Source organism: Bos taurus, chromosome 13 (assembly GCF_002263795.3).
Source record: "Bos taurus isolate L1 Dominette 01449 registration number 42190680 breed Hereford chromosome 13, ARS-UCD2.0, whole genome shotgun sequence".
Taxonomy (NCBI): Eukaryota; Metazoa; Chordata; class Mammalia; order Artiodactyla; family Bovidae; genus Bos; species Bos taurus.
Genome location: NC_037340.1, coordinates 44,502,770 through 44,526,741, shown reverse-complemented (window position 1 = coordinate 44,526,741; position 23,972 = coordinate 44,502,770). Strand labels below are relative to the sequence as shown.

The window sequence follows — 23,972 nt, the reverse complement described above, 5'->3', positions numbered from 1 at the left end:
TTTTTGATAATTTGGAGTTTGGGGTCAGAAAGAGCCCGATTCCCCTGTAGTGCTGCAAGGAGAGATGTGTCTGTGGACATTCTGCCCTGATCAAGCTTCTTCAGGTTTCACTGGGCTGGCTCCTACCCACTTGCAGCAGGCAGCTTTAACTCTTTGGTCCAGGGGAGGTTGGCGTTCAGACTTCCCAAAGATGTCTCGTCATGTGGATTCCTTCCACAGGCAGCAGCCTTGTGATGTGGAAAGCCCCTGAGAAGAGGTCTTTTCCTCCTCACCACCCTTGAAGTGTAGTTTCACCAGTGTTTCTCAGCCTCTCGTGTACAAACAAGTACCCAGGATCTTGCTGAGACGTACATTTGGGTTCACAGGTCTGCGTGGGGACTGTGTTTCTGTGTGGCTGACAAATTCTTGGGTAATGCCAAAGGCACTGGTCCAGGGACCACATTTTAATGAGAAAGAACTACAGTCCCCAAATCAGAGTTTTTCTCAGGTTTATTAAGACCCCAATTAGGGGCCAGTTCCTGTAACAGTGGGTGCCCAAACTACCTTGGTGTATTTGGGGTTCTTGTTCTAGTACAAGATCCAGACCACCCGGTTTTGTTGAACTTGGCCTCTTTGTGGGTTTGATCCTAGGGTCAGGATGATCCCCTGGAGGAATGCATGGTGACCCACTCCAATATTCTTGCCTGGAGAATCCCATGGACAGAGGAGCCTGGCAGGCTACAGTCTGTAGAGTCACAAAGAGTCTGACATAACGGAAGTGACGGAGCACACACATAGCACATGACTTCTTCATGAGATGGAGAGACTGGGCTGGCTGAAATCTCTTGGGTCCATCTCAAAGACCCAATGTGGTACTCCTCCTCCTTCTGGATGCAGGGCAAATCCGGATAGATGCAGAAGTGCATCCATTCAAATCAGCTGATTTGACTCGCCTATGATTGAGGGCAGGAGGAAAAGGGGGAGACAGAGGATGAGATGGTAGATTGGCATCACTGACTCAATGAACATGAGTTTGAGCAAACTCTGGGAGATAGTGAAGGACAGGGAAGCCTGGTGTGCTGCGGTCCATGGGTTCGCAAAGAGTCGGACACGATTTAGTGACTGAACAGCAATGAGTCCAAGGATCAAAATGATTCAGTTGTATTAGGAAAAATGTGTAACAGAATTTGAATTGATCATCAGAATAGTTTAATATGCCAACTAGAAGTTCAGTGACTCATCTACAAACAAGTAGAGATTCTGGCTGTATATCATAATTATCAAAAAATACAATATACTGAATGTTTTGGAATTCTCTAAGAAAGTATGTTTTCATTTCCTTTTGTTATGTAAACAGCATAACAAATCCAGTTAGGTTTTCTCAGATAAAATTGTGCTTGGTTTTCTGTTCTCTTATACTTCTGAAACTTGTTGGTGTTTTAATTGTTATATCTTAATAGCAGTGTTTCTTTCATGGAAACCTTTGAATGGCAACTTGCTCTTTTCTGAGATATTTTAAAAGGAAATTGTATTTGAATGGTCTAAAAAAGAATCCAGGGCTTTCTAGGGGATTTTGTCACTTGGGTTTTCTTTACTTATGATCTCATTGTTGAGGATTGTATAAGCTTCCAAGAATCAAAGGGATAGCAGTTTCTAATAAGTCCATGCAAACACAGGATTATTTTAATTTTTATTTGTATTAAATACATTCACTCTACTGTCACCAACCTCATAGTGAATCATGACAAGTCTACTTGCCCTCCTCAAAAATACAATAGAATTATAACAAAATCAGTTTTCTTTGGAAAATGAGGTAGCCAGTTTTCCAATAGTGCTTGCTTGCCATGGAAAACTTCTCGACTGTCAATGATAAACTAGAATGTAAAAAATGTGCGTGACAATGGTGTCATCCTCGCATGATGAGGGGCACGTGAGCTCACAACAGTTAAGGTCTTAGAGTAGCATGTGACACATGACACTGTTCAATAAGTATTACGTAGTGATATTACTCCTGACTCTGATCTCATTGGATCTAACAAACAACACTGAAGTAGCATAAGCTCTCCCCAGCTTCTTATGTGTGTGTTGTTATATGTATATATAGATATGCCCTTTTGTAAGTGATGGTTTCAAATGCTGTAGAAAAATCTGACAGTCCAGTAGGAGGAAATAATGCAAATATTCTCTGAAAGTCTATTATGACTATAATTTGAATGTTCAATTCAAACATTGGTTCAATTGGTTCAAACAAATGGTTCAATTCAAACCATTCTCATGATTCTCTATTAATAGAATGTTGTTATAGATGATCATGATTCAGAAAGAAACTGTTTTCCAAATAAAAAAATGTGGAAAAAAAAAAAAAAAACCTGAGCCTATGAAACAGAGGTGCAAGCAAATGTATTTATTTCTATGAGAAATGCATGTATGTTTTTCTACTGGCTGTATTAATTAAAATTAAACACTCATCTTGTCCTATTGCATCTCTGGTTGTGCTATAAAGCACTAACACTGAACTGGGTGTTTGCACAGAACAAAGAAAAAGGGAAACTTAGCAAATAGTTGGTTTAGTGAAGTCAATCCACCATTCCAAATCACCAGGGCCACACATTCAGTCGGATGGATAGTTCTCACTTGCTGAGACCGTGAAGCTGTTCTTCTATGTCTGTTTTGTGCAAACATGAAGGGGGATGCACAAGCAAAGTCTCCATGATTTTGTGGGGCTTTTCTGCAGTTTATTTATGCAAGGTGAAGCTCAGAAGATTTTGCCTGTACATGAACACTTCAAGATGGTTATCAGGTTTGCCAAAGATGCCCCAAAGCCGTGGCAGAATAACCTGGGGATGATTCACCTACAACAGACAGGAGTAGCATCCGAGGAACATGATTAAGTCCCAGGACTCAATGGTTGGATACCTTGGGTTCAGACTCCAGCTCAACCCTTGCTGAACTACTTTGAGAGACTCGCTCACCTCTCTGTGCCTCGTATGACGTGGTCATCTTGGCAACAGGGATCTCGGTACCTGATGGCAAAGGCCATTGTGGGAACGAGCAAGATCACGTACACAGGGTGACTAGAGCACTGCCTTCTGCCCAATGACCAAGAAGCGCTAGTGGTGATTAGAAAGTGAATAATGTTTCCTGTAACTGCCATGGAGACCATTAGTCATAGAATGGGCTTTTATGAGTTGCTTCCCATTTGGCTAAAGCTGATTATAAACTTCTTACACTTTGATTCTGTAACCTTGGCAAACATGAAGCTGCTCTGAAGCTTCTAAGTCAGGTTAAGATCTCAGATTCTAGAGGGAGCTTAGTAATGGGTCAGGTACTAGCAGAAAGGGCTGGGAAGATCAGAACTTTTAGACAATTCCAGATGTTTTGGGTATGAAATAATTCTTAAACTCTGGGTTTAACTTTGTCAACATAACCTCAGTAGTAACCATGTGACCAACTGTTTTCATCAGCTCTGGCTGTCATAACAGAATACCCGCAGAATAGGTGGCTTAAACAACAAGTTTATTTCCTTATAGTTCTGGAGGCTGCAAGTCCAAGGTGAAGGTGCTGGCAGATTCAGTATCTGGTGAGGACCCCCTTCCTGCCTTGTGGATGACTCTCTTCTCGCTGCGTACTGAAGTGACCTTTGATTTAGGATTGTCTTGCAAAGAAATCGCTGATATTTCTTAATAAAAATTGCTGAAATTTTGAAATGTGGTTCTAATAGGTATGCAAATCAGATAAAGATCAGAGGCTATTCTAATTCGGGGAAATTCCAGATGCAGGCACACGTCAGAGATATTTTGGGCTCAGTGCCAGACCGCTGAAATAAAGCGAATATCACCATAAAGCAAGCCACAAAGTTTTCTGGTTTCCAAGTGCATGTAAAACTCATGGTTTTACTATACTATCATTGATTAAGTGTGCAACAGCATTATGTCTGAAAAAACAATGTATGTACCTTAAAAGTACTCCTGCTAAAGATGCCAAAACAATTGCAATAGTAACATCAAAGGTCACCGATCACAAATCACCATAGCAAATATAATAATTATGGAAAACATGGCAATAGTGCGAGAATTACCAAAATGTGACCCAGAGACAGGAAGTAAGCAACCACTGTTGGAAAAAATGGCACCAATAGACTTGCTCCACACAGGGTTGTTGCACACCTCCAGTTTGCAAAATACTTGGGTCTACAAAGCACAGTAAAGGAAGTGCACTAAACAAGGTGTGGCTGGCCTGGATAGGACACACTGGGAGGGGTTGGGGTGCTGTTTCTGACCATTGATAAAGTCGTTTCCAAGGCTGCTTGGAGCAGAAGCTGTGGGATCACATGGCACTGGTGATGGGAGTGACTGAGAGTTTATGACCATGACAAAGGTAAGCTGCCCAGCTTTAGGGAGGAGACAGATAAGCGAGTAACAGGAACACACATCTGGTGCAGTACAATCTCTGCCTCTGAGGTAACACTGGTTCTGACTTAAAGGATAGGATGCAGGAGAAGCCAAAGAGGAAGGAGAGGAGGCTGAAGTCCTGGGAAAACTGTTCAAAGATGGCAAAGGGAGATCTCTGTGTAGGAAAGCACAGAGTGACATTGAGGGGAGAGACTGAGGAATGATGCTTAAAGATGTAGATACAGATCGACGAAGTTACAGGAGTGAGTGAGTGAGTAAAAAAAAGAAATCACAAGGAAACCCCAGTTCTCGGCGGTTATAGTCTTCACCACAACAGGTCACATGTGAGCTAGGTTTTCACGCTAAAAACCTTGAGTGCCCTGGACTTAGAAACATGGTAATTTTATATGGAGGACCACAAAAATCTTAAAAATAAGTATTTCTTACCCTCTAGCTCTCTTTCAAGTTCACATGGTCCAACGTACCAAGTCATTTTTATTAAAGAGTATTTGCAGTCGAACGTTCTGGATCATACAGAGTCTTTTATTTCTAGATTATGCAACTGCTTTAGGTTTTCAAGGGTCAGGAAATACTTCCTCCCACCCACGCAGACTCAGCGCACACTGGCCCTGTGACTCTGAAGGACGCACCCTTGCTCCCAGGCTGGGCCCTGCTGCCCTCAGCAGTGGTGCGTTTCATTCTCCGGAAGATCTCTGAGGACTTGCAGTGGGGTCAAGTGCAGCTCAGGGTCAGTCCTTACTCCTGACTGTTCCCATCCTCTCCCACCTCTATCCTGTCTTAGAGTGTGAACGTTGACACCGGTGGTCCCTCGCTCTCTGCCTCCTGTCCTGGGTCTCATCTCGTCCTCGCTGCCTGAGTCAGGGCGCTCAGGCACTCATGTCCTGTGTTTCCTACAAGCCTGACTCCTTCTGGGGCAGCAACCTCCTGTTTGGGATGGTCACCCCCCCACCCCGCCCCCTAAGAGCAGGGCCTTTCTTCCCTACCCAGGCTGACACTGAACTTGACTTGTTTAGCATGAAGCTTCCTTGGTGAAGAGGAAGCGTGAGCTCAGCTTTGTTGCAGGAGAGAAGAGACGGTGACCTGGTGGGAGACTGTGCTTCTGGATCACCTGGATGCCCCGCCCACCGCCCAAGCAATGGTCCTATTGGTAGCTTGTGTTAGAGATGGATGCTTAACTGTTTTCCTTCCTTTAAACATCAACTCTTTGAGAAGCCTTCTTCAGTTCAGTTCAGTCACTCAGTCGTGTCCAACTCTCTGTGACCCCATGGACTGCAGCATGCCAGGCCTTCCTGTCCATCGCCAACTCTTGGAGTTTACTTAAACTCGCATCCATTGAGTTGGTCACGCCATCCAACCATCTCATCCTCTATTGTCCCCTTCTCCTCCTGCCTTCAATCTTTCCCAGCATCAGGGTCTTTTCAAATGAGTCAGTCTTCTTAGGCATTCTCTTTTTTTCTTGAAATACTTGCTGATTGTTTTCTTTCATATTTATCTCACATAATTCAGTGTTGATATTTTTCTTAAAATGATAGTTCCTCTCACTTTGCAGAAGTTTCCAGGAGCTCAGATTCCTTTCTCTGACTGATCAGGCAGGTGACCCTTTAAGCTGCCTCTCCTCTGGAGATAGGGGGTCACGTTCTGAACTGCTTTGAAAGCAAGAAACTTCCAGAGACCTAGAAAAAGGATTTGACCTCAGGGTCTAAATGGTTAATGGGAGTTCTTTGCAGATGAGGTAATGTTTTGGTTAAGGTGAAAGGAATTGGACTCTATTATCCTAACCAACTTGCTATGGAGGTTTTAACCAAGCCAAAGTTCATGTCAGCTAAAGAGGAACCCTGGTGACAGGCAGAGATACTGACCTGGCCTTCAAAGAGGCATTTTCTGACTTTCCTGGGGATTTCTCCCCTCCCCAGGATTCACAAGGACTTTCCCTCGTCTCTCTAGCTTTCGCTGTGGGTTTTCCTATCACTAACTGTGCTCGCAGGAGGGTAATGATTTCTGAAGTCCTTTCTTTCAAACCCCTGCTTTCAGATCAGCATCTGGGAGCACCGATAAACAAGTCAGTCATTACTGACGTCACAGGGAACTCCAAGCCACGGGTGAACTGGGCAGAGCTTGAAACCCAAGACAGAGACAGTGATTAAAACTGTAAGCAGGGCTAGCTCCTGCTAACGATGAACTCCAGCAGCAAACGAGGAGTAAGAAGAGATGATGAAAGTTCCTCTTTGAGCCACATAGCTAGGGGAATAAAAGGACTTGTTTTCTACCAGTTAATGAACAATGATCCCTGCAGGGGTGGGAGGTACAGGCCCCACTCTGCTTATCAGTAAATTCCATGAAGCCTTACCTCATGCCGGGGGTGTCCTGTTCTGTCCTGGTTCAGCCAGACAGACTGTGAAACACTTTTTTTGTTTTGATTAATCAAAACTTTTAAATTTTTTGTTGGAGAATGGTTGATTTACTAAAACACCTTCTGTTGCAGGCTGAGTAACCCTTCTTACCAGGCAATTATCACATGTTCAAAGGGATTTGCTGGGTTTCTCATATAATTCTATCCATCATCTCAAATTTCTAGACATTTCCTGAGGCTCCTGTGAATTCAAGGCAGGTGGGGAAAGTAGTAGATTAGAAGAAATCCACTCTTCTCTCCAAGGAGAATTCTCTGGCAACATTGAGCCTCGCATGCCAGTGTCTGGGGTCAGTGATGACCACGGCAGTTCAGCATTGAGAGGGATGAACCTCAGAGCCCGAGGTGGCCCCGGACACATATGTGTGTCCCCAGACTTTCCTGCCTGCCTCCCTTCCACTCTTAACACTACAGATTCATTTATTCCTCAAGTATGCTTGGTCAATGGTCACTACGGAGATGAAAATCATCATTCTTGACTTCAGGGCCGGTTCTCAAGGAATTAAGCAGCTACTTACACAGGATTCCCTGGTGGCTCAGACAGTAGAGCATCTACCTGCAATGCGGGAGACCTGGGCTTGATCCCTGGGTTGGGAAGATCCCCTGGAGAAGGAAATGGCAACCCGCTCCAGTACTCTTGTCTAGAAAATCCCATGGATGGAGGAGTCTGGTGGGCTAAAGTCCATGGGGTCGCAAAGAGTTGGACAGACTTAGTGATTTCACTTTTGTTTTTACGCACTGTCAGAGGGCCAGGCTGGGGTGGGGGTGGGGGGAAGGGGCCCTGTGGGGCAAGGTAATGACTGGCCAGCTTTGGTCTCTGTGCTTATCCTTGCACCTGGCACATTGACCTCTGTAAATAAGTGTGAATTAAATAAGGAATGAATTGGAGTTCCAAGATAGGGAGCTGTTTTCCAGGGTGCTTATCTCTTAGCATGGTTACCCTGATTCGGGACCAAAGGTACTGAAATCTGCTTAGTGCGCACCAGGACGTTGACAAACTGAGCTGCATGGCGGTCAGCAGTTCACGGATGGACCAAGGGATGGAGTCTAGGAAAATGTGGGTGGAAAAATATTGTTGCTGCTTAGTCACTAAGTCATGTCGGAGTCTTTTGTGACCCCATGGATGGTAGCCCGCCAGGCTCCTCTGTCCATGGAATATTTTAGGCAAGAATACAGGAGTGAGTTGCCATTTCCTTCTCTTGAGCTTCCCTGGTGGCTTAGATGGTAGAGTCTGCCTGCAGTGTGGGAGACACGGGTTCGATCCTTGTGTCCAGAAGATCCCCTGGAGAAGGAAATGGTACCCACTCCAGTATTCTTGCCTGGAAAATCTCATGGACAGAGGAGCCTGGCAGGCTACAGTCCATGGGGTCGTAAAGAGTCAGACACGATTGGGTGACTTCACTTTCTCTAGGGAATCTTCCTGACCCAGGGATTGAACTCAAGTCTCCTGCATTGGCAGATGGATTCTTTACCCCTGAACCACCAGGGGAGCCCAGAAAAAATATAGATAGACGTAAATTTCCCTTAATTATATGTTTCCATTAATTTTTGCAATTGTCAATCTATATTTGGAATCTGAAATACTGAGTTTCTTTTGACATCAGAAGTAAATATCCAAATTTCCTTTGTACTGCCGCATCCATAGCTGATGTCATTAAAACTGTGTAAGAAGAAAATTACCAGCCGACTAGTAATCTCAACTGACTCAATTATTTTGATTCAATCAAAATGGATTTTTTTTTTAGCATGATACCAAAAACACCCCCCAAAAGTCTGCAACTAATAAAAAGTTGGAAATAATAGCTCTGATTATTGAACCACCTCTCCCACCCCTAGTGCGCAGGTAACACACATCCTGGTCCTCTGTTCAATTTTAAAATAAAACAGATTGATACATTCAATTTTCTGTAACTTTGTTCAGCTCTCGATTGCTAGCTTGTTTGGTTGCTACTAGTGTGAGGAATACAGATTCTCATCAAACAGGCTAATAAGGATCTCTTTCAAGGATCAAAGGGTGTCTTTGTTTCTGAGAGTTTTGGGGTTTTTTTTTCCCTCTCTCTCTAACATGGTGGTATTTATTTTTGTACACATTATCCTTTTTGTGAGTTATCTAAGATGCCATAAAAATGTTGCTGTCAAAACTTCGTCACTAAGTCAAACCCGTTTGGCCTCAAGTTTCTCCCGGGAAGTCTGTTCTGAAGGGCCAGGCGCCATTTCCTGCGCTCAGGTGGTCTGGCTGGGGTGAGTGTCACCTTCCCACCACCTGGTCCCCCTGGGGCATTTGCCAGCCCCACCTCTCCTGTTATCAAGGGCTCTCTGGCCAGAGGGGGCTCTTTTGGTTTCATCTTCAGGCACCTACGCTGACCTCAGGAATGTTTGGCAGGAGGCAAAAAAAAATAAAAAAGGTCAGTTTCACTTGAGGACGGATGATCTCAGCGATCATTTCTCACCAATGACCTGGCCATGACTCAGCTTTCACTCTTCTTGTGACTGCCATCTTTGATAACATCCGCATTCCACATTAGCCAAATGGTGAGTTTTAGTGAATCTTGACATCAACAAGGACATACCCAACCTCCAAGCCCTCCTCTCTCTGCCTCTTGTCTTTTCCCTTTAAAGGGTGAAATCGGCAAGGAGACCCAAAGTTACCTGTTTCCTGGGTCCCAGTTTGACATACATGGTGCTTTTAGGGGGAAGAATATGAGCAAACATTAAAAAAATGGGAAGATTTTATTTGCACACCTAGATTCCCATCTTCTGCTGGAGATGATGGAAGCCTAGCCAGGTAAGAGCCACTTTTCTCTGATACCACAACTGGCCAGGGATAAGTATTACTGCCTTTTTCTAGAGGAACCGCTTTCCTTATTTTTCCACAGTCTCCAGCATTCCCTACAGTTGACGCCCACTGAGGCCAAGTGCTTCCTGCCCATGATTATTGTACTTCCGTGTCTGTTTTTCTTACTCTCAGCCTCCATTTCTCTCTATGTGACTTTTTTGGACCGTGTAGGCATTTGGATTTACACTCTCTACTCCACATAGCATTTTATTCCTGACATCTTCACTTTGGGGGTTTTGGTAATAATCCAGACTGCTAATAGTGAATTATTAGCATATTATGATAGTGTAAGATTACACTCACTTCCCTTACCCCATTATTATCACGTGGGATTTCTTTCTGTCTTTCCAGCAGCAAGGTGGTGTTGCTTCTCACCTGACAGAGGCTTGTGTTCACAGATGTCATTCTGTCAAGGTCTAGCAGGTGACACTTAACACAGGACTTTTCTGCACTTTTCATGTGTATGAACTGTCTTGAATCTCAGGCCAGCTCTAAAAGGGACACTTTATCATCTATCCTTTATAGATGGGGGACTCACGGGGGCTAAGAGCTTACCTGAGACCACAAGTTTGGTCAGTGGTGGAGCCCAGAGGCAGTCCAGGGCTCCAACCTTCCAATTTACAGCACCCCTTCTCCCATCTTGCAAAAAAAAATTTTTTTCTTTTTTAAAGAGGTTTAAAAAAATTTTTTTAATGTAGACCGTTTTCTAAATTTTGATTGAATTTCTTACAGTATTGTTTTATATTTTTTTGGCCACAAGGCACATGGAATCCAAGCTCCCAAACCAGGGATTGAACTCATCCCCTGCAGTGGAAGGTAAAGTCTTAACCACTGAACCACCAGGGAAGTCCTGTCTCTCAAGATTTTTAAAAGGATTTTTCTAGAATAGAATATATACATATATGGATGAGTTTCAAATATTAAAAAAAAATTTGCAAAAGTCATTTGCATTGAAGGAGAAAATTGATTTGTGTGCTCCCCTCCTCCCCATGTGTGACCTGATTCATTTCAGGACAATGGTTTTGAACAGAATCACAGACATGGGGTAGCTTCATCAGTGCTTACATATATCTTTCTGAAAACTGAATCCATACCCACCAAGTATCCTACAGAAGAGAATAGGCGATCCATCTGAACTCTCTTTTTGGCTTCTGTCTCAATTTTTCTAACAGAAATAATGCTCTTGTGAGGGTCCTTTCTTGCCCTGAAAATATTGGGATTCATTCAATCTCTTCTAATTGAGCTCTCATCATCTGAAAGTATTTCCACCTCAGGGATCAACCCCTTACTTTGTCTGACTGTCTCCTTTAAAGGGTCTGAGAGCCCAGTCTCCAGCCTCCACCCACTGGCTTTCAGGGTTGAAATGAAAGTGAAAGTCACTCAGTCGTGTCCAACTCTTTGCGACCCCATCGACTATACAGTCCATGGAATTCTCCAGGCCAGAATAATGGAATGGGTAGCCTTTCCCTTCTCCAGGGGATCTTCACAACCCAGGGATCAAATGCAAGTCTCCCACATTGCTAGTGGATTCTTTACCAGCTGAGCCATAAACTTATCATCCCTAAAAGTTCAGACTGCATAAGGAATGACCATAAAATGATTTGAAGTCATAGGGAAGACCGAGCTGTATATGTCGTTTATACATATTCAGATCTAGACTAAATGTGAAGATGTTCACTAGTGGTGACTGATTACAATGGCAGAGAATTAGACAAAAACAGTATCTTTGTTAAAAGAAAACATGGTCTGTTGACTCTTGTTCACCGTTGAGATTATTCTCAGAGTTGTCAGTTAGGACAAAAAATTCCAAAAGGGAAATTTAAGGGACAGAACTGGCTGCTGCCACCGACTTCTAAAGACGAGTGGACATGAAATGGCCTGGGACAGTAGCTAGGGGCTGCTTGTCCGTTGTTGTTCAATCCTCTCAGCACTAACCCTCCATCTGCACTGTGACCCATTTCTTCATTGTGTGTTTTATCTCACTTCTTATCTCCATGTCATTCATTCACTATCTTTCTCTCTGCTGTTTTTCCTACTTTGGGGCCTAACCTAAGTAAGAGACAGTGAATGGCTTTGCTCACCCATCCCTCAGGTAGAAAGGTAGCCTAGTGGCCAAGTTGACAGTGAACCGCAGTGACTCTCACAGATTAAGTGTATCTGGCTCCAGAGTGGACTCAACGAATCAAAAAAGTGACCTGGGGAGAGTTACCTAATATACATGTATTTTAACGAATGCTAACTGAATGCCACCAGTCCTCCTCTAAGGTTCCCAGTTATTGTCTGCTTCTTCCCCATGCATGGCATTCTTCAATGACCTTTGTCCTACTTCGCTAGCACTGGCTCAGATATCTTACTTTTGACCTCTTGATGAGCTGGCCCAGGGCTGTCACCAGCCCCACCCCTGCCTGTCCCCTCCAGGCCTCGGTCCACAAGACTTTGCTGCACTTGGTTCTCCAGGCACGTACTCTGACCGAGTGCTGTCCATGCGGCCCTCCCTGTCAGCCTGGCTGGGGCCTGACCCCTCAAGGAGCCTGTCCTGCTTTGTTTCCATCTGCTGGAATCTAGTGCCTGACCCAGAGGAAGGCACAAAGGATGAAAAACTGGGTGAATCAGGGAACCAGTGAAATATATGTATTTGCTTTAAACCATCAGTAATGCACCTTTGGAAAGTGTTGGAGGCAAGACACTTCCAAAACTGCTGAGACGCTATGCAAAATCCTATTCTGATGACTGCGTGGCAGTTTGCTGGACTAGCCATAGGTTTTAAAAGGTGTTGTGAGGGTCTAGAATTGTAATGGAGAGGCTGGTGGTATTTCTGGTGCTTTCTTCATCTCCAGGCAGCAGAATCCATTGCTGTATTTTAAATTTTCCTGTGTTTCGTGAGAGGTGACCTGTGCCCAGGTGGACTTTCCATGAAGCTGAAGAGGCTTCCAGCCCCATGTGAGCTCATGGGGGTGTGTGTTGTGAACGTTTCCAGAAAGGGTGTCACTGTATGGGTTTAGACACTGACCCTCCCCACTCCCCGCCCCGGGCTCTCCAGGCTGCATCTTTGCTGCGTCAGATGCTGCGGGAATGTCTGAGACCTGGCTGAGGGGAAGTTAAGGGGAAGTTAGGCGATTTTAAGAGCCACTTGAGATGCCATTTGAGAACGTTTCAATCAAATTGGAAATTCCAGACTTCTGAATTTGAAGAGTACCTTTATTTAAAGGTTGGTCTTCCCAGGTGGCGTTAGTGGTAAAGACCCTGCCTACCAATGCAGCAGATGCAAGAGACATGGGTTTTAATCCCTGGGTTGGGAAGATCCCCTGGAGGAGGGCACAGTAACCCCCTCCAGTATTCTTGCCTGGAGAAGCCCATGGACAGAGGAGCTGGGTGGGGTACAGTCTACGGGGCCACAAAGATTCAGATACAACTGAACACAGCAAAACACATTATTTAAAACTTCTTTACAAAAAAACTGAGAGGGAAAATTCAGACAACAATCAACAGAATATGAACCAAGAACAATCAGTAATAAGCAGTAACGTTGACAGAAATCATTCTCAAGTTAAGAAGTAAGATGTATAAAAATTTTTCAGGTCAGACTGAAAGCCATCATTCACTAAAAGGAAGGGGTAAGTTTCTAATAGAAGCAGTGAGTATTGTGTACAATTAATTATTCTGTAAGAAAACATAAAATGCCCTGAAGTTTTTACAGATTATAGGTTAAAGATGTTGATAGAGGTTCTCCAGAATTTGACAAGAAATGTAAATTATTTACTTGACATTGTCAATTAGGAGTTGTAAAGCTGAAAAGAACTTTTCTAAGCTAAGGCTGATTAAAAACAACAACAGCAACAACAGTTTTGATGACTCTTCCTAGAGAGAAGACAAGGTTGTCTTCCTACCATCTCCAGGAAATTATATTATAAAATTATTTCCATGGAGAGGCAATTTGAGAAGAAATAAGTAAAAAAAAAAAAAAAAATCTGACAGAGTGATGTTAGAGTCATCAGGTCATTAATGAGTCAAACATAATGGATTCTTCCCGAATTTGTGAAGTTTGTGGTGTTCCTCAGCTTTGTAACATTTATAATCTGTTTTGATTTCTCTTTCCCAGTTGTTGTTCTCTCACTCAGTCACATCCGACTCTTTTCGACCCCATGGACTGCAACATGCCGGGCGCCTCTGTCCTTCACTACCTCCCAGAGCTTGCTCAAACTCATGTCCGTTGAGTCGATGATGCCATCCAACTATCTCAACCTCTGTCACCCCTTCTCCTCCCGCCCTCAGTGTTTCCCAACATCAGGGTCCTTTCCAATGAGTTGGTTCTTTACATCAGGTGGCCAAAGTATTGAAGCTTCAGTTTTAGCATCAGTCCTTCCAATGACTATTTAGGACTGACTTCCTTTAGGATTGACTGGTTTGATCTCCTTGTAGTCCAAGGAACTCTCAAGAGTCTTCTCTAGCACCACAATTAGAAAGCACCAGTTCTTCGGCACTCAGCTTTCTTTATGGTCCAACTCTCACATTCACTCCTGACTTCTGGAAGAACCATAACTTAGACTAGATAGACCTTTGTCAGCAAAGTGATGTCTCTGCTTTTTAATACACTGCTGCTGCTGCTGCTAAGTCGCTTCAGTCGTGTCCGACTCTGTGCAACCCCATAGACGGCAGCCCACCAGGTCCCCCTGTCCCTGGGATTCTCCAGGCAAGAACACTGGAGTGGGTTGTCATTTCCTTCTCCAATGCATGAAAGTGAAAAGTGAAAGTAAAGTCGCTCAGTCATGTCCGACTCTTCGAGACCCCATGGACTGCAGCCTACCAGGCTCCTCTGCCCATGGGATTCTCCAGGCAAGAGTACTGGAGTGGGGTGCCATTGCCTTCTCTGAATACACTGTCTAGGTTTGTCATAGCTTTTCTTCCAAGGAGCTAGTGTCTTTTAATTTCATGGCTACAGTCACTATCTGCAGTAATTTTGGAGCCCAAGAAAATAAAATCTGTCACTTTCTCCCTATCTATTTGCCATGAAGTTATCTTGACTTATGTTTACAGTTTGTATTCTTGTCCATAACATGGAAATTTCAAACTTTCAGTGGAACCCTTTCTGTGAATTTAGGGATCTGTGCATTGTACCACTGTTATAAGCTCAAATGTATTCAATAAGCCCAACAAGCCACTGGGGCCTTTCAGGAGATTTCTCATTAGTGTTTTTGAAAGGCAGGGGCTATTAGGTGTATCCGGGTGGCTCAGTGGCAAAGCATCTGCTTGTAGTGCAGGAGACACAGGAGTTGTGGGTTTGACCCGTGAGTCAGGAAGATCCCTGGAGGAGGGCATGGCAATCCACTCCAGTATTCTTGCCTGGAGAATCCCATGGACAAAGGAGCCTGGCGGGCTACAGTCCACAGGGTTGCAAAGAGTCACACAATTGAAATGACTGAGCACACAGTAAGCGTAGGGGAAAAGGGGCACTCTTGAGTCTTTCCTAAAAACCCTTTCGATGGAAAGTCCCTTCTTTGCTTATTTTCCCTGATTCCTGTCTTCTATAGTTCAGAACAAAACAGAAGCAGAAACAAAGTCTTAAAAGACTGAACTATCATGTTGCTGCAGAGGCCTTGGTCCTAGACCCAGTTAACTTCTGAGTACTCAAAGAGCAGGGCATGGACTTCTGCTGGTTTAAAATAATTAATAACCCTTCTCAGCAAATATTTTTCTCCTGGATTTCTTAGCAGTGGATGAATGGGCTCCAGCCTCTGATTCAGCTTTCACTGATAACTTGAGTTTAGTAGACGATAACTTCGCAAGGACAAACAGCAAAGTGGGGGCCATCCTCTATGGTGTGGGGACGGGCGTGATTCAGTGACCACATATCTTGGAAGTGGACATCGTTAGGAGGCTTCAGCTTTGGCCAAAATGGCCATATTGGGATAATTTCCTCATAATAATAAGACTAATTCTCTTTGGCAAAAGCAGGAAAAAAAGAGGAGGAAAAGCAGCAACAAGATAGAGAGATCTCTCTTCTTGTTTAGTATTTAAAGTCCCGTGAGGCGCTTTCTTCAGGGAACGTGTGCTCAGCGAGGAGAGGTCAGGGATATGGCCAAGCACAGCTCGTTAGTGATGGGGGCATGAGTCAAGTCATTTCAAACAACAGTTTAAAAACTCATCTCTTGTAGATATTCTAAGGCATCTTAGGCTTCCTGTCGACCCAATTGGTCCCTCAGATCATTTGATGTGTTGCAGTCTCAGTTTAAGAATTGCTCCCATATTTGCGGAATGATATCACTTACCCTCACATCCAGAGATCAAACAGGAGTTCCACAGAGACTTACGAAAACCAGAGCTGAAGGTAGATTACTCCAGATCCAGTCTGTCTTTCTCTCCATCTGTCTTAAAACCTATGTGGTCCAGAAAGCCAGTCTCCTAAGGAATGTGAGGTCATGCCCTCTGATGGTGTACAGTCTGAGTCCAGGACCAAAGAATCTGGCCAGAGCACAGGGACTGTAATTTTTTTGGTTCAGATTGGTAATTAGTCTTTGAGAGGTCAGCTTGATTTAAAATTGTAGTCTGATGTACCTTCATACAGGAGTGTGCATATTAACCTTTCACATACTTAGAAATGATTTCTACAACATTAGTTAAATAGCTTTGTAATTACGCTTTCCTTTACCTGGTTCTCTGGGCATTTCTTGGTTCATTGTTGACTTTCTCCATAAAAGGAATGTTTTTACAGAGAGTGGAGTCTGGAGTGGCTTCCACCATTGCAGTCATTTCTCCCGCCTGCCTTTTTGTCAACGACACATAAAACTGCAGAAGAAAAATTATGTTTCAATATATAGCTTTCATTATGCTTTTGATGTTTCTAATATTCCTTCCTAAATGCTGTAATTCCACACATGCCGCTTGTCACCTGGCCTATGTAAACACGGACTTGTTTGGACGTTATTGCACAATTCTATCAAAATGCCAAGCAGAAAAGAAATGGCATCCAATATTCACCCCGGGGTATGAGCAAGGAACTTTGGTTGGATGTAGAAGCATTAATAATTTGATCACAGACGGGCATTTTTCAGCAGTGCACACAGATTGCCAGGAAAAGATCTTTCTTCCCTCGTGGACATGTTTATATCACACGCCTTCCACAAGCTGGGGAAATCTTGCACAGGAAGTGCTGGGTCCACAGTTTCTCAATGGAGGGAGGGAGAAACACCCCCATGTGAATGTGAGCATGTGCCTCTCTCAGGACCTCAAATAAGTTGTTTCAAATCCAGAACAATGTCACCCTGACCAGCTCAGAAGACTGGGGAGAATCACCCTGGGCATTTCCCTGAATCGCTTTCTCTCCCAACTCAGTTCTAAGGTCAGCTGTGAACATCGTTGTGTGTATGAGTTTGACACTGAATGCATGTATTAAAGATGAAGTCTGACTCTGATTTGATGCTTTTGAACTGTGGTGTTGGAGAAGACACTTGAGAGTCCCTTGGACTGTAAGGAGATTAAACCAGTCAATTCTAAAGGAAATCAGTCCTGAATATTCATTGGAAGGACTGATGCTGAACTTCCACTACTTTGGCCACCTCATGCGAAGATCCGACTCACTGGAAAAGACCTTGATGCTGGGAAAGGTTGAGGGCAGGAGGAGAAGAGGGTGACAGAGGATGAGATGATTGGATGGCATCACTGACTCAACAGACATGAAACTGAGCAAACTCTGGGAGATAGTAGAGGACAGAGAGCTTGGCTTGCTGCAGTTCATTGGGTCACAAAGAGTTAGACCTGACTGAGTGACTGATCAACAATAACAGTCTGACCATGAAGTTCTAATCCTTTGTCATTGGGGAGCGTTTGCACCCCCATCTGACTTCTAACTTTAGAACCATATAGGCCCCTCCCCATGCCCCCAAACTATGCCTCTGTCTGTTCTTCAGGAGTTGGTCAGGGTGGATGGCCGGGAGTAGGGATTATAGGTGGTGTTACACACTCTTGGTCTCTTTTCTCTGGGCCAACAATGGGAGCTCTTAGAAATTTTAGGAGATAAGATACAGCAAGTGGTCATATGACTCTGTCCCTGAGCACGCACATTCTTCTTTCTTTGCGTGAGTGGCCTTACGTAGACAGCACCTTTATGACCTTCTCCACCTCTCCTGATGGCTTGCATGCTGTCTTCTGATCAGGGAGCTGGAAATGACAATCTGAGCAGGGTTTCTCTGGTACAACCCCCATTCACAGAGGTGCCAAGGAAATGCAGGTGGGGGTCTGCAGCGGGCCTGAGGGGACCATGCACCTTTCTGGTGGGATCATTCCAGGCCTGGCTCCTGGGTTCTTTAGTCCAGGGAGACAGGGCTGTGATTGAAGAAATGCTGCTGGAGTTGAGGGGTCTGCTCTGACCCTTCTTCACTTGGAAAATCCTTTTTTGTGCAGGAGAAGGGGATGGAGTCATTCTCTCCCGGTCCTTCTCCCAAGCCTTCTCCTCAAGGTCAAGCTTACCTGGCCCAAGGCCCAGGGTCCACAGAAGATGGGGGAAAGGAGAGGGTTTTTGACTTTCATCTCTGTGTTCTCTGTGCAGCAGTGAACCAGCTTGTGGGCATCAGTGGGGTCAGGATGCCCAGGATGATACCACCTTCCCAGACAGCACTCCCTGGACACTCATTTCAGTCACAGGACTCACTTCATTTCAATTGTCCATGAAGATGTCTGTTTCCCGTGCCAGGCAGGGAACACTGCACACTGAAATGTCTCATCTTCTTTCCCTTTGTATCTCCAGCCCCAGCCTGCTGCCTGCTGGTTAGTACCCAGGGGACACATGTTCTTTAAAAAATTTGGGAACATCTTAAAATACAATTTTACTGATGGAATGAACACAGAAATACTCTGGATGAAATCCTCACAGTGCAAGTCCAAGAAAAGACAGGATTTGTTAGGTGCAAACACTGGAAAAGAAGACAGACACCCTGGTGTTTCCAGAGAAAGTGAACACCAAATGACCGAGGGGCTAGGTTTGCTGGGACCGGGCAGATGGAGGAGACGGCCTGCCCTCCAGTGTGTGGAAGCTGGTTTTGACCACATTTTCCTTCATGAAGAGTGATAGGGAGGAAGGAAGAATTCAAAGCAGTCCAGGAGAGACTGACAATGGTTTACGCTGGAGATGGGGGGAGGAGGGGGTAGCCAGATCCTGCAGGGCTGGGAGTGCGGTGGTGTCATAACTCACCATTTACTTGGCACTGAGTTCTGGGCTTCTTTATCCATTCACAACAGATGAAGGAGTGATCATCCATGATCAATGCATGTTGTTATTCAGTTGCTAAGTTGTGTATCACTCTCTGTGACCCCATGGACTACAGCATGCCAGGCTTTCCTGTCCTTCATTATGTCCCAGAGTTTGCTCAGATTCATGTCCACTGAGTCGGTGATACCATCCAACCACCTCATCCTCTGTCATCCCCTTCTCCTCCCACCTTCAATCTTTCCCATAATCAGGGTCTTTCCCAATGAGTCAGCTCTTCACATCAGGTGACCAAAGTATTGGAATTTCAGTATCAGTCCTTCCAATGAATATTCAGAGTTGATTTTCTTTAGGATTGACTGGTTTGATCTCCTTGCAGTCCAAGGGTCTCTCAAGAGCCTTCCCCAGCACCACAATTTGAAAGCATCAGTTCTTTGGCTCTCAGCTCCCTACATCTGTACATGACCACTGGAAAAACCAAAGCTTTGACTATACCAACCTTTGTCAGCAAGGTGATATCTTTGCTTCTTAATACCCTGTCACTGTATAGGCTATTAGTTATTGAGACCTTATGTGCTTGAAGGGCTTTGAAGGCATCAACTCAGTTCAGCTGGTCCTTGTGGTACCCACTCCAGTGGGCGCTGTTATTATGAGCCCATTTTGAGGAACAGTTCGGTTAATCACCAGCCCAAGGTCGCCAGGATATTGTCAGTTCTGAAATGGCAAGGTGACAGAAAGGCAGTGAAGAAGGACACAGACACTCACCACAAATCATATGATAGAGTCAGGTTTTCATCTACCTGTCTATCCAGGTGAGGCTGAGAGATGTGTTCACTCAAAGTGACTCACTCTTTCCCTTATGTCACATCAGTGACGTAAGTATAATATGGAATTTCCTCATAATCAAAAATTTTCACCTGAGTATCTGCTGCTAACCCACATCTAGCCTTCTCTCTTATCCAAGATCAAGGGTCTACTAGCTCATTTGATTCAGTTTTCTCATTTGTTATATCAAGAAATTAATGGCTTGTTCCTCTGTTGCTGCTGCTAAGTCACTGCAGTTGTGTCCGACTCTGTGCGACCTCATGGACTGCAGCCCACCAGGCTCTTCCATCCATAGGATTTTCCAGGCAAGAGTACTGGAGTGGGTTGCCATTGCCTTCTCTGTTTCCCTCTGAGGAATGACGAATAATGTTGCATATAAAGTGGAGAGCTGTGTCTTTCCCAATTTAACTGCTCAGTAATTGTGAGCTAGTATTATAACTAGCAAATAAGAAAGTGCATTTTGTACCATTAGCATGTTCTTAGATGCTTATCTTAAATGTATTACTTTTTTAAAAAAAGTTACCAAATAGTTTCTTCACCTCTTTGTATTGCATCAACAAGCCACAAATAAGGCCTACTTGCTTTCCATATAAAACCGAGACCCTTCTCAGAAACGAATACGACTGTAGTATAAACATCTCCCTTCAAAAGGTTTTAGACTGTTGGAAAGCTCTTTTAGAAAGCTCTGTTGGAAATACTCAGATGTCACAAAATTGTTACTTAAACGCAGTCCAGGAGTCCAAGGAGATTTGGGTGGAGAAATGTCTCTTTGGTCCTCTTCCAGTGGGCAGAACCATGATGAACTCCGGGCCCTTGGTCCACAGTGCAAGGTGCTGTCCTGTCCCAGGAGGAGGTAGAGGCCCAGGGAGGTCTAGCTGCTCCCTCAGGACCTCAGGCTTGTGTGTCAAGCTGGGACTTGAGACCTTTGCAGCCAATGGTCCACCCGACCCCTGCCATGACCCTCTGTGGACTCAGGCTGTGTGGGTGAGCGGTGGATTTGGGGGGGGGGGTGTTAGTGTGTGCATGTGAATGCTGCATCTCTGTGTAGGTCCCATAGCAAATGCCCTGACTTCATGGTTCTTCAGTGACAGACACTTTGTTAGGAAGATACATTGCCTCTTTCCTTCATTTGACAGGTTTCAGCCTTTTTTTTTTGGGAAATAGTACAGTTAGGATGAGAGCTCAAGAATATGCCAAAGTTATGTAAACCGCGAAAAGGTATTTCCAAGAATTCGAGGAGAACCTCCCTTGTCTTTTGGTAAATAATGGTCTTTGGGGGAGACCCGGCTTTGTGTCTCTGGAGAGCTGACGGGTTCTCAGATAGATAGCTGAGAGAACAGCTCGGGGCCACCTCCAGCTCTGCTGCAGCCTGGTGAGTTCACAGACATGTATGTTCAGTTTTAGCCATATGGGCCATCCCGTGGGATGTTGTCATTTCCTTAAGGGCTTCCCCAGTGGTTCAGATGGGTGAAAAATCTGCCTGCAATGCAGGAGACCTGGATTTGATCCCTGGGTTGGGAAGATCCCCTGGAGAGGGGAATGTCAACCTCCTCTGATATTCTTGCCTGGAGAATCCCCTGGATAGAGGAGCCTGGCAGGCTACAGTCCATGGGGTCTCAGAGAGACGGGCACGATGAAGCAGCCGACACCATACATAAATTTGCCTTCATCTTCCACGAGACAAGATCCTGGAAATCTGGCATTGTGTGGCTCCTTTCTCTCTCCCCAGCCAGGCTTTTCAGAGACCTCCGTGCCCCATTCCAAACAGGAAGTTTGGGCAGCAGTGGTACAAATGGCCCCGCATTATGTGGGATGTCACCCATTGTTGTCGGGACAAAGACATCCTGAAATTAGGACAAAGGCTTCAATCCACCAGGGTCCAGACCCTTCAATAGCCCCACATTGTATCTGGGGAGTGATTGAGTGAACTGGGTCAGTCCGAGAATATACCTAAGCTTCGGAAACTCTGCTATTATCAGGCTGCCAGAGCGGAGCTCCACACAGCATAGGCAAACAGCACTGGGAGTAACGGGGGGCTATCTGCTCTGCATACATGCAAAACAGGGACTTTCTGAATAGACGTGCTTCCTGGCAACTGGATAAGTGAATGGGAAAGAGTGTTAGGGGAATGATCCATAACTCAGTCCTTCTATGAGGAAAAGCAAAATGTTTATTCATTGAAAGTGTTATTGAAGTTTCTCTTTTGAAATGCTGAGCATACCTCACACGGTTCTCAAACTCTGAAGAGTGCATGCATTTTATATTTTGTTATAAGCAAATACTGTGTTAGAACAAACTAACCAGCTTTACTCGAAGCTGGGTAACGCTCCTGTTCTGCTGCAAGTGATTTTCACCGATGGCTTCTCTTGTCAAAGAATTTCTGGGCGTGGGATTAAGTACCATGAACCGTGTTTATCAAGTGGAGCCTGACCCCGCTCAGACAGGACTGTGTGTGGCAGGATTTTTCTCTGTTTTCATAGCAAAATTTCTAAAATATTAAAAAAAATGTTATCTGAGACTGTGGCTTGTTGTTGTCGTTGTTTAGTTGCTAAATTGTGTTCAACTCTTTGTGACCCCAGGGACTGTGGCCCACCAGGACCCTCTGTCCCGGCAAGGACACTGGAGTTGGTTGCCGTTTTCTCTTTCAGGGAATCTTCCCAACCCAGGGATCAACCCCACATCTCTTACATCTCCTGCATTGGTGGGCAGATTCTTCACCACTGGCATCACCTGGAAAGCCCTCGAGACTGTGGATACAATAGGATTAAAGAGATGGCTATTCATTATCTTCCCTTTCCCCTCTGTTTATTAGAGAGTCCACTCTCCACCCCAGCTCTGTTCCACATGTAACCATGTCCTTCTCCTTCAGTCCACTGTCCTCCCTTGGCATCTGTGTCACATCCATGGAGACACATGTGAGTGACTTGTCAGGGTGGCTGTGCCTTGATGGACAAGATATTCAAGTCAATTCATAAATCTACATCAAACCCCCCCTTTCTAAATATATTTTTGGATACGTTTATTTCCCTTTGAATTCCCTCTTCTTTAATCCCCCCAAAAAGCATAGGACAAAGATGGAACAGGTCTTATTTTTTAAAATTTTACTTTATTTGTTGATCACCCACCCACACAGTCAGATTCTTTTACCAGGAAATGAGACCCAAGGTGTTCACAGCCTGAGCCATTTGGGAATTGGTGCCCGTTGAGCCTGTGACCCTCTCTGTATCCTGAGATGTGGGGAAGGGGTCCGCCTGTAGGCCAGTCTTGCAGCCTCAACCCCTCTCTGCCGTGAGGCCCCAGTATATCTCAGGGTTAAGCTGAGATGCCCCACCCACAGGCCGTCTGTGCAAAGGTGAGGCTGGGCGTCTGGGATGAGATAGAAAATGCGCGGCAGACTAGAAGCTCTTCTTACAGCAGCCGGTAGAGCATCTCAGGCCTGGTGTTGCCTTCATGTTTCTTAGTCACGTCGTCCTCGACCTTTGAAAACTCCCAACTTTGCAAATTCGACTGTAAGTTATAATTTTCCCCTAAAATGCAATAAAACATAACTAAAAATGTTAACTGACCTCTTCACATCTGTAATGCTCTTACTGAAAAGGAATAAAGCAATTTATAAAGGCATTAAAATGTGATTCAGCCAGAACGCATGCCTAAACCACCCATAAATCCCTTCACTGGTGTCTGTGCGTCTGCAAGGCTGGGCCACCCGAGCCCCATCCTGCAGCCACTGGCAGACTTGACAGCCTGGGTGCAAGTTCTCCTAAAGCTCCCTGTTCTCACTAAGCCAGCTGGCATTATGATTTTACAACGTAAGAATGCAATTGTCTTATAATCATTTCAACCCTCCAACATGTGCAGTGGCTTTGATGGACCCAGACTGCACCAGAGACTAAAGATGGGGCCCAGCAGGCAGTCACACCTCCATGGGGCACTCCTCTCCCAGGATTCCAGGAAATAGCACCCTCTGGAGGTGTTCAGTGGTCCTGCACGTCTAAGAGCTTAATTCTTGGGGGGATTGATATAGACACTGTTATAGACTGTCTGTGTCCCCCAAAATTCATATGTTGACTCTTAACCCCCAAGGTGATGGTGTCAGGAGGTGGGGCCTTTGGGAGGTGATGAGACTATGAAGGTGGAGCCTCCAGGATGGATCAGTGACCTTATAAAGGAGAGCACACCCCTTCCTCAGCCCTTCCTCCAGGTGAGGACACAGAAGACACCGTCTGTGAACCAGGAAGAGCCCTCACCAGACACGGAGGCAGATGTCACCTTGATCTTAGACTTTTAGCTTCCAGAGCCATGTGAAATCTATAT

At 44.9% G+C, this 23,972-nt stretch overlaps 1 long non-coding RNA gene across 1 annotated transcript in view; it reads left to right on the top strand.

Moving 5' to 3' along the window:
* The window catches only part of LOC112449300 (uncharacterized), a 41,066-nt gene extending 17,094 nt beyond the window's left edge, over positions 1 to 23,972 (top strand). The window contains exon 3 of the long non-coding RNA XR_009496909.1: positions 631 to 23,972. This is a non-coding gene — a long non-coding RNA (uncharacterized lncRNA). The remainder of the gene's footprint in view (positions 1 to 630) is intronic.